A 12415-nucleotide genomic window follows, 5' to 3' on the forward strand; every position below is an offset into this window, starting at 1 on the left:
TTACACTCATTAGTAAATAATTTACGCGGCTTTTGTTAGACGGTGATTGTTGTTCACGGCGATTTTTACGATGTCGAGTCGAAATCACTTGATCAAAGAATTTGCATTAAATTTTGTGTGGCGAACAAAATAAACTTTACGCAAACATTGAATATAAAACGATAATAATACATTTTAGCAAAGATTAATGATTTTTTAAATTGATGTATCATTAATATAAGATTAATTCTGATTTTTTAGTGCGCATACATGAAAGAATTATTAATATAATAAGCAATATTATTAAAGACTTTTATTGAAAATATAATTAATTAACATTAATAAAATAAATTCTAATTAATAACATTAAAATTAACTGTTTAACATTAAATTATTATGATATATTAAGTTATAATAACATACTTTTAAATTTTTAATATCTTATGAAGATTTAAATAATTTAAAATATATGTATAATACATTAACATATTTAATTACTTAACAACTACGAGAAACTTTATTGGGCACTTATAATTTATTTTCATCACTTTTCCTCTTCGTAATTACTTTTAATCCAAGTAAAACTTCTATAAGAGACATTTTTCTTCCTTCAATAAATTTTATATCGGTTATTTTATCAACATCTAGATAGAAAATATCATCTATAAAATAAATTTGTAATATTAATAGAAATAATAAATATACTTTTGCTTTTTGTCAGAGCAATTAGAAAATAACTCACAGTCGATTATACTTTACACAAAAGAACTAAAAGACTTTATTTTGTACATGACGTGCAATAATGTCGACAAGACAGTCGGCGTTATATCCGCCAGAAACTAGAAAAATTAAACCTAGGGGGAATCAAATAAACAAGCATGAAATGTAAATTAACTAAAGGCGATAAACTCATTATATAGAGAAAGTAACTGACTCTAGAGGGCGCGTCGATTACTCAATCTAGTTCTGACACTCCTCCTATCGACGCGCTAGGTAATCCTAACATTTGAACACAACTATGCTTAATCTTTGGCAAGACTTTAGTTTAGTACGTCAGCAATCATTGAGTCCGTCCTTATGTAATTGGTTTCAATTTCGCCATTTTCTTGTATTTCTTTAACAAAATGGTACCTTAAATCTATGTGTTTACTTCTATTGTGATGTACAGCATTTTTACTTAGTTGTATAGCACTTTGGTTATCACAGTATACTACAGTAGGATCGTACGCACAGTCTTCAAATTTCATATGACGTAACAGTCTCTTTAAATAAATTGTCTCTTTTGTGGCCTCCGATAGGCCCATGTATTTAGCCTCCATTGTTGATAAAGCCACTGATCTTTGCTTCTTCGCCTGCCAACTAATTGGACCTTTTGCCAAAATAACGACGCTTCCAGTACATGATCTTCGGTCGTCGATATCGCTTCCCCAATCAACGTCAACGTAGGTACACATATTTTTGTTATCTTTTTTCGTAAGTTATTCCATGGTACCTTTTATATATCATAATACGCGTTTCGCCGCTTGCTAGTGTATTTTGCCAGGTTTCGAACAGAAACGACTCAAACCTCTCGCTGCAAACAATAAATCAGGACAAGTTGCGTTCGCCAAGTAAATTAACCCGCCGACAAGTTCTCTATACGGCTTGCCTTTCATTTCGTTTATTTCCTCTTCCGTTTTTGGTTCATCTTCTTTAGAGATCCTAGTGTTTGATTCTATAAGTGTGGTCACCGATTTACAGTCGGACATTCCGAATTTCTTGAGGAGATCGTATGCATATCTTTTTTGTGATAATTTCATTTTTGTGGTGGGTCCATCGCGTACTATATTTATGCCCAATATGCTGCTCACAGGTCCCAAGTCATTCATTTTGAACTTGCGTTGCAATATTTTCTTCCGTTCATTCAATTTATTGATGTCTCTTGATCCTATCAATAAATCGTCGACATAAACTATGATTATTAAATCACTTTTACTATCGTCCACATAGACACATGGATACTTCTGTTTTCTTCATGTTGATGCTTGATAAACAATTTTCCAATTTCTTGTACCATTCACGACCGGATTGCCTTAATCCGTATAAAGGCCGCTTTAATAGGCACACTTTATCTTCTTGTCCTTTAACATAGAATGCTTCTGGTTGATTCATATAAATTTTTCAGACAGATCACCTTGGCTATAAGCGGTGATTACGTCCATTTGATGGACGTGCATTTCTTTTTGTACACAGGCAGCTAAAAATGTACGTATAGTTTCAAACCTTGCCACTGGTGCGAATACTTTGTTGAAGTCAATGCCTTCTCTCTGTTCATTTCCTCGCACAACTAATCTCGCTTTATAACGATCAATGTCTCCATTTTGTTTTCGCTTAATCTTAAATACCCATCTATTTGAAAGAACTTTTTCATTTTTCGGACGATTTACTAATATCCAAGTGTTATTTTCTCTTAGGGATTCGTAGTCTCGTTTCATCGCAGCTAGTCACAATTCTTCATCTTCTCTAATATATCTTCCACATTGTAGGGTTCATCTGGATTTTTCGCGCACGCTAAATTTGTTTCATGAAATAGTTTTCTCGGCCTTCCTTGTTTGCCTATTCTTAAAATCTTAGGTCGACCGGGAGCTCGTTTAATTGCCGTATCATTAATGGTTTCTTCTTCAGGTGATGATATTTGATCCTCGTCTTGTTCTTCGTCTTCTTCTTTTATATTTTCAACGTTCGTTTCCTTTTCTAATATTACGTCAATGGTTTCGCCATCCGCGGGTTTGGAATCTATTTCCAGCACATTTAATGAAGTTTCTAGATAGTTATTTTTCTTTGCACTTTCTTCGCTTAATGTTTCGTTGAACCGAACATCGCATTGTTTAATCACTCTTCTAGTTCCAGGTTTTTGACTGCCTTTAAGCTTTTGATTCTTCTGAATAGCCTACTAGTAAATATGATTCTCCTTTAGGTTCTAATTTACTTCCTTTACGCGGTCCCTTTTTAAGTGTGATTACTCTACTACCGAAAATGCGCATGAATCCTACGTATGGCTTTTTGTTACTCCATAATTCCATCGGCGTGACATCATCTAGTTGTTTGGACGGGCATCGGTTTCATATAAATGCAGCTGTATTTATTGCTTCGGCCCATAAACTTTTAGGTAATTTAGATTGGATTAACATACAACGGGCCATTTCCAAAAGTGTGCGATTTGTTCTTTCAGCAACTCCATTCTGCTGTGGCGTATATGCAACACTAAGTTCTCTCTTGATTCCGTTTGCCTCTAAATAATTCTTGAAGTCCTTAGAAACATACTCTTTGGCATTATCCGTTCGAAGTTTTTTAATAAAACATCCTGTTTCCTTCTCGACTCTTTTCTTATAATTTTTAAATGCGATAAAAATGTCTGAGCGTTTTTTAAGTATGACCACATGTATGTATTTTGTATAGTCATCTGTAAATGTTGCAAAATATCTGGCGCCACCAAGAGATTCAACATCAAATGGACCACATATGTCAGAATGTACCAAATCTAATTTACTTGTACTTCTACTGACAGAGTCTTTGTACGACAGTTGATGAATCTTAGCTTTATCGCAAATTTCACATATGAAGTTTTCACGAATTAATTCACGTCTATATTCATCACTATGTCTCTCGATTTTAGTTTGTTTAAATCACGAAAATTTAGGTGTCCGTACCTTTCATGCCATCGTAATTGCTTGTCATTCCTTTTTGATGAATTGTATAAAGCCGCATTGTTAGTATGTGTCAGTTGATCTTTATCCAATACATATACTTGATTGTGTCTCTTTGCATGGATTGTAACTGTTCCATCCTTGCGTTTAACTTGTGCATGATTTTTAGTAAACGTTACTGTATAACCATGATCGATCATACTGGATACTATGTATACGATAATAGGTTATTTTTAAATCCTGGTACTAATAAGGTATTCTGCAACTTAATTTGACTTACATTATTATTCAGTTTGATATTTAATTTAACAGTACCTGCACCAGTTGATTCCGTGCTATGTTTTCCAGCAGTGTGAATTTGACATTTTTCTGTATTGTCCAGCTCGAAGAATTTCTTTGCATCATTGCACATGTGACGTGTGGCACCACTGTCTAAGCACCATTCGGACAACTTACTTTCCGCGGATAAAACTGTAGCAAACATTGCATCTTCTGTGTTTGTTTTTGTATTCTTTCTTACACACTTGCAATCAAAAGCTCTGTGTCCAATTTTTCCGCAATTATAACATTTACCTGTAAATTTTGATTTTAGCTTTGTATTTTGTTAATTTGTGTTTGGTTTTGCATTTTAATTGCTTTATTCTTAATTTTTGACCAGGAGAGCATCATTATCATCTTCATCGATGGTGTGCTTATCGTTGCGTTCCGATCGCCTCGCTTCCTCTTCTATTAGTTTTGCTTTCAATGACTCAATGCTTGGAATTTCGTCCTTAGATTCAATCGCTACGCAAAAATTTGCATACTCGGCTGGCAATAAATTCAAAATCATAATAGATAATAGTTCGGGTGGTATTTGTATTCCCGCTTCCTCTAATTTTTCGGCAACGTTACAAAATGAACTAATATACGTTGCCATTGTTTGTAAAGGTTCCTTTTTCATGCGATACAACTTTTTATATAGAGCAGCTTTTCTTACCGGAACTCTCAATTCGTACATGTGCGTTAATATATCCCAAGCTTTCTTCGACGTTCGAGCTCTTTTTTTATGGTTCAATTGACTGTTTTTAACACTTAACATAATTAATGCTAACGCCTTTTCGTCCTTTAGCGTCCATTCAGCCTGGTTTTGTTCTGTCTTCACGGTCGTTCTGCTTACGTAGGACCACAATTCGTTGCAGATCAGAACACTTCTTATCGTTAATTTCCATGACTCGAAATTTGTCTCGTCGAGTTTTTCGGTATGTTGCGCGTTTGCTATCACTGCCATAGCTACTGTTGCCGATGAAATATTTTTATCGAACTGTTTACTTCTTTTCGCCGTTACACACGCCTGGGCCGATAACCTGTCAGGGCAATTAGAAAATAACTCACAGTCGATTATACGATTACACAAAAGAACTAAAAGACTTTATTTTGTACATGACGTGCAATAATGTCGACAAGACAGTCGGCGTTATATCCGCCGGAAACTAGAAAAACTTAAACCTAGGGGGGAATCAAATAAAGCATGAAATGTATATTAACTAAAGGCGGTAAACTCATTATATAGAGAAAATAACTGACTCTAGAGAGCGCGTCGATTACTCAATCTAGTTCTGACACTTTTAAAATTAAAATTGATTAAATTATTAACTTGTAGTTTTCAAATATTCTTTTATTTCGATTTCTTGCCCTTTCTCTTTTTCATTATTATTGTCATAATCATTTATTTTTATTTCCAATTTATAAATTCCATTTGTAATGGAACCATAGCCAAAGGATTTAGAATTATTTGATAATGTGTTAAAATTTGTTTTAATAAATCCATGTATGACTAAAAAAATATATTAATATTGTCTTATTTTATGTAACAATTTAAAATAATAATAATAAATTTATGTTATTACTTAGTAATAAAATATCGATTATTGTGAATATAAATTTTCATATTTTAAAAAATATTTATTTACAATATAATAATATATTGAGATTTATATTATTATATTATATTATAATTTCTTACGTATCTATTTCTTACGTACATAGCTATTTAAATGTTTAGGAATTTCTTCAAATTCTATTAATTTTTGTTTTACCATATTAATGGTTGATTTTATATCAAAAACACCTAAGGTATTGATTATGGTGTGTGACTGAATTACAACTTCATATAGAACAGTTCCGTGATTAAATTCTTGGAATTTTATTTTTTTGGCTTTAGCACCATCAATGTGAATTATCTTTAAAATATGACAACTTGAACTTATTAATTAAATAACAACTTAGTACGAATAATAAATCTTATCGAATTAACATCTTATTTGTATATATAAGTATTATTTTCTATTAAATAAAAATTATTATAATAAAATTATTTCAAGTATAATTAATGTAGCAGAACATAAATGTAAATAAATAATTTATTAATTACTCGGTTTGGTTGCAAATGAAATTCTATTCGCTCAATTTCTTTATTCCAGGCAATAATTTGGATTCGATGCCGGCTATTGTTATTTACAATAAACTTTAATAATTTATATTGTTGAGTCTTGCCAACAAATTTAGGTCCTTCTATCTCATCAATTAAACCAATAATTTCACTGAAATATTTTTTTTGAAAAATTTAACATAAATAAAATTAATCATTTTATCCATGGTTAAACCATGTTTACACTGATATCCTTTATATGTCACGATCACAATAATTTTCTACATTATTTAATATTAATTTTACTACATATTTAATTATATTATGTCAATTTTAATCTATATAGATATTACGTAGACATGAGAAATCAAATTTAACTGTCCAAAAATCAATATTAACTGATTTATAAAAATCAACAACAGATGACAAATTATGTTATTTTTGTAAGGGTATAAATTACGTATAGTAAGAATAAATATAAGAACTTACAGTTGAGTCTTCAAACTGTATCGTTTCTAATATTTCATCAGATACGAACTGTATTATTTCCTCTTCATCATTACGATTTATAATTGAAATTTCTTGTCCATTTTTTGTCGACACATTGGTATTTTCAATAATATTATGTTTTAAAATTGAAATGTCTTCTTCTTTTTTTGAAATATCTTCATTTTCAAATATACTATAAATATATAAATATATAAAATGTTACTAAATTAATAATAATAATTATAGTTATGATCATAATTATTATTAATTATATTAGTAATAATCAATAACACATACGAATTAAATAATAAAATAATAAATGTTTATATCACACATAGTTATACAAAATGTAAAAAATTATTTTAAAAAAAATTAAAATTACTGAAGAAAAGATTTTCATATTATAATAAATAATAAAAAAACTTACCTAATCGATTTATTGTGTTAATTCCTCCGTCTCTTCTAATTTTGAATATTTTAGTTTATTATCTAAAATTAATATATATAATATGTGTATTTATTATATATACAAATATATATTATGTAAATAAGAAAATATTTTTTAAATATATTTTGGTTATTTATATTTATATATATATATATATATATATATATATATATATATATATATATATATGTAATAAAAAATATTTTATTTATTAGTACAAGGAGAAAGGTAGCTGCATATACTATTATTAAATTGTGTCTCCTGAAAAATTAAAATTTTTGAGATATATATATATATATATATATATATATAAATAAATAAATATATATATATATATAAACACATTTACATATAATCGTCTATATACAAAAATACCACTTCTACACAATTAATTAATCATACAAAAATTAAAATATTTTAAATATACGATGTGTGTGTGATATTGTTAGATATTTAGTTATATATGTGTGTATAAAAGATAAAATAAAACACGAAAAGTATGTTTGATTCAATATATGGATTTTTTTTCTCGGATATATTTACATTTCTGGAATGTAAAATGCGGTAAAATATAAATAAAGTATAATTAAAATTTGTGTGCATAATATAAAGAAAAAAATTTCACCTTGTAGTATACGAAAATTATGTATGCACAATAGTTGATGCATTTAAAGTCATCGATTATACACATCTTCGTGTTTTTAATTTTAAATTTTATTTTATTTATAAATCATATACATTCTTTATCAAATCAATTCTAAGAACAATTAAATTTTTATTATTCTGTATCCGACGATATGAACCTAGTATAAATATTAATGAACAATAAATATATATGAATGTCATAACATCATTTTAATAGATATATCAACAGATTATATCATTGATTAATTTAATAAATTAAAAATTATAGCATTTTAATTTATTTTTCACGTATTCATTTTCTAATAGAAAAAAATTCCTAGAGATATAGATGGTCATCTTGTATAACATGTCTTAAGTTCATCTGGTTATTAATAAAATTATGAAAAAAGTTCATTTTAATCCAATTGCTACTTGAGTATTGCTGCTTGCATTACTAAATTCGTATACTATTCAATAATTCACAGATTACAAAAAGATATAGTAAGAGTTTGTGTTCTACTTTAATACTGCTAAGATAACTGGTTGAGCACAAATTATATATGTTTTCTATAAATGCTTTTATATATTTTAAATAAAAATATTCTTACATATACTATATATACAGGGTGTCCCAGACTTACCGAATCACCTGTTAATGGTGGATTCCTGAGGTCATTTACAGACGAAAATCCTAATACCAAAATGTCGAGGCTACAATAGTTTTCAAATGGTAAGAGTTTAAAGTTGACCAATTAGCATGACAAAACTTCGCGCGCTCAGGCACGTCGCATATTAAAAGTGCCACCGCACTAAATTTAATTATCGACATTGAAATATTGATAAATTATGTATTTAATTTATTGTTAAGTTATTGTTATGTAGTAATTTATTGTTATTAAAATAATTTTATAAATTTATCTCCTTCATGTGCGGTTAATAAATTTTGGTATTAGAATATCTCCGCAATGACAGAAAATCCTCGTAGCCATCCAATTAAATTCAATGTCGATGTTGCGCGTGGAATTTACGAGGATTTTCTGTCATTGCGGAGATATTCTAATACCAAAATTTATTAACCGCACATGAAGAAGATAAATTTATAAAATTATTTTAATAACAATAAAAATGAAAGGGGAAAATCATTTGTACTTCATTTTTATTAAATATATATATATTTAATAAAAATGAAGTACAAATGATTTTCCCCTTCCTCTACCCCGACCTCTTTTTGAAACCCATCCCCTTCTATTTTCTAGAGGTTGTAATGGTGATGGCAGTGGATATGATAATGGTAGTGGTGGCGGATATGATGAGGGTTGCGATGGATATGATGGTGGTGGTGGCGGATATGATGACGGTGGTGGCGGGGGATATAATAAGGGTTGCGGCAGATATGATGAAGGTTGTGACGGATATAATGATGGTTGCGGCGCATGTAATGATGATGACGGCGGCAGCGGTGGTGGCGGCGGTGGTTGTTCATTTTGCGGTAGCGGTGGTGCTGATGGTGGTAGCGGTGGTGATAGTGGCACCAGTGGTAGCGAAGGTTGTTGCTCTTGTTCTTGCTGTCGACGCTCGCGACGGCGATAACGTTCCATATGAGAAATCTAAACAAAATTAATTTTATATTACATTTTTTTAAATTATATGTGTGTAATATTTTTTATAATAAAAAATTATTAATGAAAGTGTAAGATATATATATTAGTTATATAGAGTAATATTGTTTTCTTTATTATAACTATAATTATTAGAGGAAAAGATGCTAATGTGGTCCCTGTTTATATATTGACCTCTTCGTTTATTAAATTAAATAGTAACACCATCTGAAATTTGTTTAGCATATTTTATAAAACTTAGAACAATGAAATAACATTCTTAGATGTCAGTGTCTGACAATGCGTCTTGTCATTTGTTAAGACTTGAAAAATTTATTTAAGCGAGGGAGCCAATATATTATAAGCAGGAGCCACTTCAGCACCTTTTCCTCTAATAATTAACAATAATTATCATAAAGGAAACAATATTCCTCTATTCATTATGATAAAATAAAAAGAAATTGTGTAATATCGATTATATTAAAATATAATATTATAAACATCATTATTTTAATTTATCATAATTAATAATAATTTATATCGAAATACTTATAGCTTGTTGTCGCTGTAAAAAAATTATACAGCTTTCCTCTGCCAGCTCCAGGTAACACATCAGACGACACGAATATTGGCACGCCGGGCGGTGATACAAATGGCATCGGTATTGCTGCGAAAAATATATTATATACATCATGCATACAATATGCGTATATATTTATATACGTATATAAATATATATATGCATATATTGATCAAATATTATGCAAAAATTAAAATGAAGGTTACGAGAGAGGTTAAAAAATTGTTGCTACAAAAATGACAATTTAAAAAATGCTATAATCAAATAATTAATATTTTATATAAATAAAATGCAATAAATGTATAGTACGTACGCGCGCGCGCGCGCACGCACGCACGCACGCACGCACGCACGCACACGCACACGCGCATATATATATATATATATATATATATATATATAAGTGCATATATAAAGAAAAAGAATAATTACTGACCACGGTCACGTCGATTCGCCATTATGCCAAACCTAACATGTACTGCAAAATTTACCGCGCGACCTATAAAATCCTTTTATATGATTGGTGCGTTGATTTTGTATGTTTGTGGCAATAATTTCATGTATCGATATAGTTTATTGTTAGTATAGTAATTAGTAACGCAGAGTAAAGGACAGTTTATACAGTGTTTTAGTCTTATTAGTGTTGAGAAATATATTATAATATATTTCTATTATTTATTATTGTTTGTATTATTATTAATATTATTTTGAGGCATACGAAATATTTTATATTTATCATGCCTAAATATTCTAATAATAACAAAATTCTGTCGGCAAAACGTATCCCTATGAAAAAGAGAATGCGTTACGTACGACAAATATGTGGGAAGAAGAATTCTTTCAATCAAGGAAGAATTACCGAGGATTCCGAAGATAGAGCTACATTGAAATCCATGAAAATGCTAAATACGTCAAATCAATTATATGCATGGGAAGATAATGTAGATGAGAGAAATATAGATAATGACATGTCGACATCGCAATTATCTTTGGATACATTTTCTCAATCATCTGTAAATGCATGCGCAACACAGAAACTTCAATCAGAAAATTATATTAATAATATTATCGATGATGATTCTGTAGGATCTCTGTCGGACGTTCGCGAATTTTGCCAAAATTTGGCAAATTTATTGAACGAGCTGCACGCATATATAGATGAAAGAAATGTAATGACAGTAGATAATGATGCGTTCACACCGCAATCGTTGAATACAGTTTTGGAAAATACTGTAGATGCATGTACGGAATCGGAAAATACAATGCAAAACAATATCGAAGATATCGAAGACGTCGAAAATGTTGAAGACATCGACAATGTCAAAAACATCGAAGATGTCGAAGATATCAAAAATATTGTTTTGCATACTGATGATAATATTGACGCATTTCGTTTGTATTCTGAAGAGATTAGTGGACGACGTATCGCCGATTTGGGACATGTTTTTGCTGAGTTGCAGAGACTGTTCACTCATTGGATCGGCGAATGTTGTTTTACTGATCTTGCAATTTTTTGTCAAATGTCGAATGTGTCATTTCACAGATTATTTTTGGAGTGAACCGACAGATGAGAGAATATTGGATGTCAATAGGGGTATCGTAGCTGGTACTATATTGACAGGGACTGGTCATAAGAACTTCTTGCTGCTGAGATATTCCATGCATGGGTAATAAAAAATACATAATGCATCATAATGAAATGTCGGAAGCCTTCGCCGCCGCCGCGGAAGAAGAAATGCGCGTGGCTGGCGAAGAGGAAAAACGTTTAGCAATTGAAAGAGGAGCTATCATAGACGGAATTCCGCATATACCCGTGATAACAGATGGTTCGTGGATGAAGAGATCTTACCGTACTGGTAGTTATGATTCTCCATCCGGAGCAGCTATTATTACGGGATATTATTCTAAAAAAGTATTATTTGTTGGTGTCCGAAATAAATATTGTATTGTCTGCGCGAGAGCAGCTAAAATTAATGCAGTAGCAAAAGAACATTTATGTTATAAAAATTGGGGAAGCAATCAGAGCTCCACCAGTATGGAAAGTGATATAATCCTCGAAGGCTTCCGACTTAGTTTAGAAATGCATGGCCTTATAGTAAATATATTGGTGATAGTAACGTATTAAAAAAATTGAGAGATTTTCCACCGTATCCAAATATTGTTGTGCAGAAAATTGAATGCACGAATTATCTTCTCCGCAATCTTTCTAATAAAATACGTGAAGCAAGTAGTACTGGTAGTAGAAATATTTCAAAATTGAAAAAGATCATTGAGCACAGCGTTATGAAAATTCGAAACGCTGTGGTCAAGGCTATCACCTTTCGCCGCAATCGTGAAGTTAGTTGGCAAACAAAAATTTCAGAATTAATAAAAGATTTAAATAATATACCTAGCTATGTATTTAGTGAACATAAAGATTGTGCTTCGCTTCAATATTTCTATAATGGACAACAGAAAGAAAGCGAAGAAAATCTTATGCCCCAATTACAACGTGCAGGATTATTACAAAAAATAGAAAATGTTACGAAACGCATTATAGAAAATGCCAATAGCTTACTCTATCAATTTACTAGTAATTCCGTTGAAAGTTGTAATGGAATTATA

The sequence above is a fragment of the Anoplolepis gracilipes genome, chromosome 14 (assembly GCF_047496725.1).
Source record: "Anoplolepis gracilipes chromosome 14, ASM4749672v1, whole genome shotgun sequence".
Lineage (NCBI taxonomy): Eukaryota > Metazoa > Arthropoda > Insecta > Hymenoptera > Formicidae > Anoplolepis > Anoplolepis gracilipes.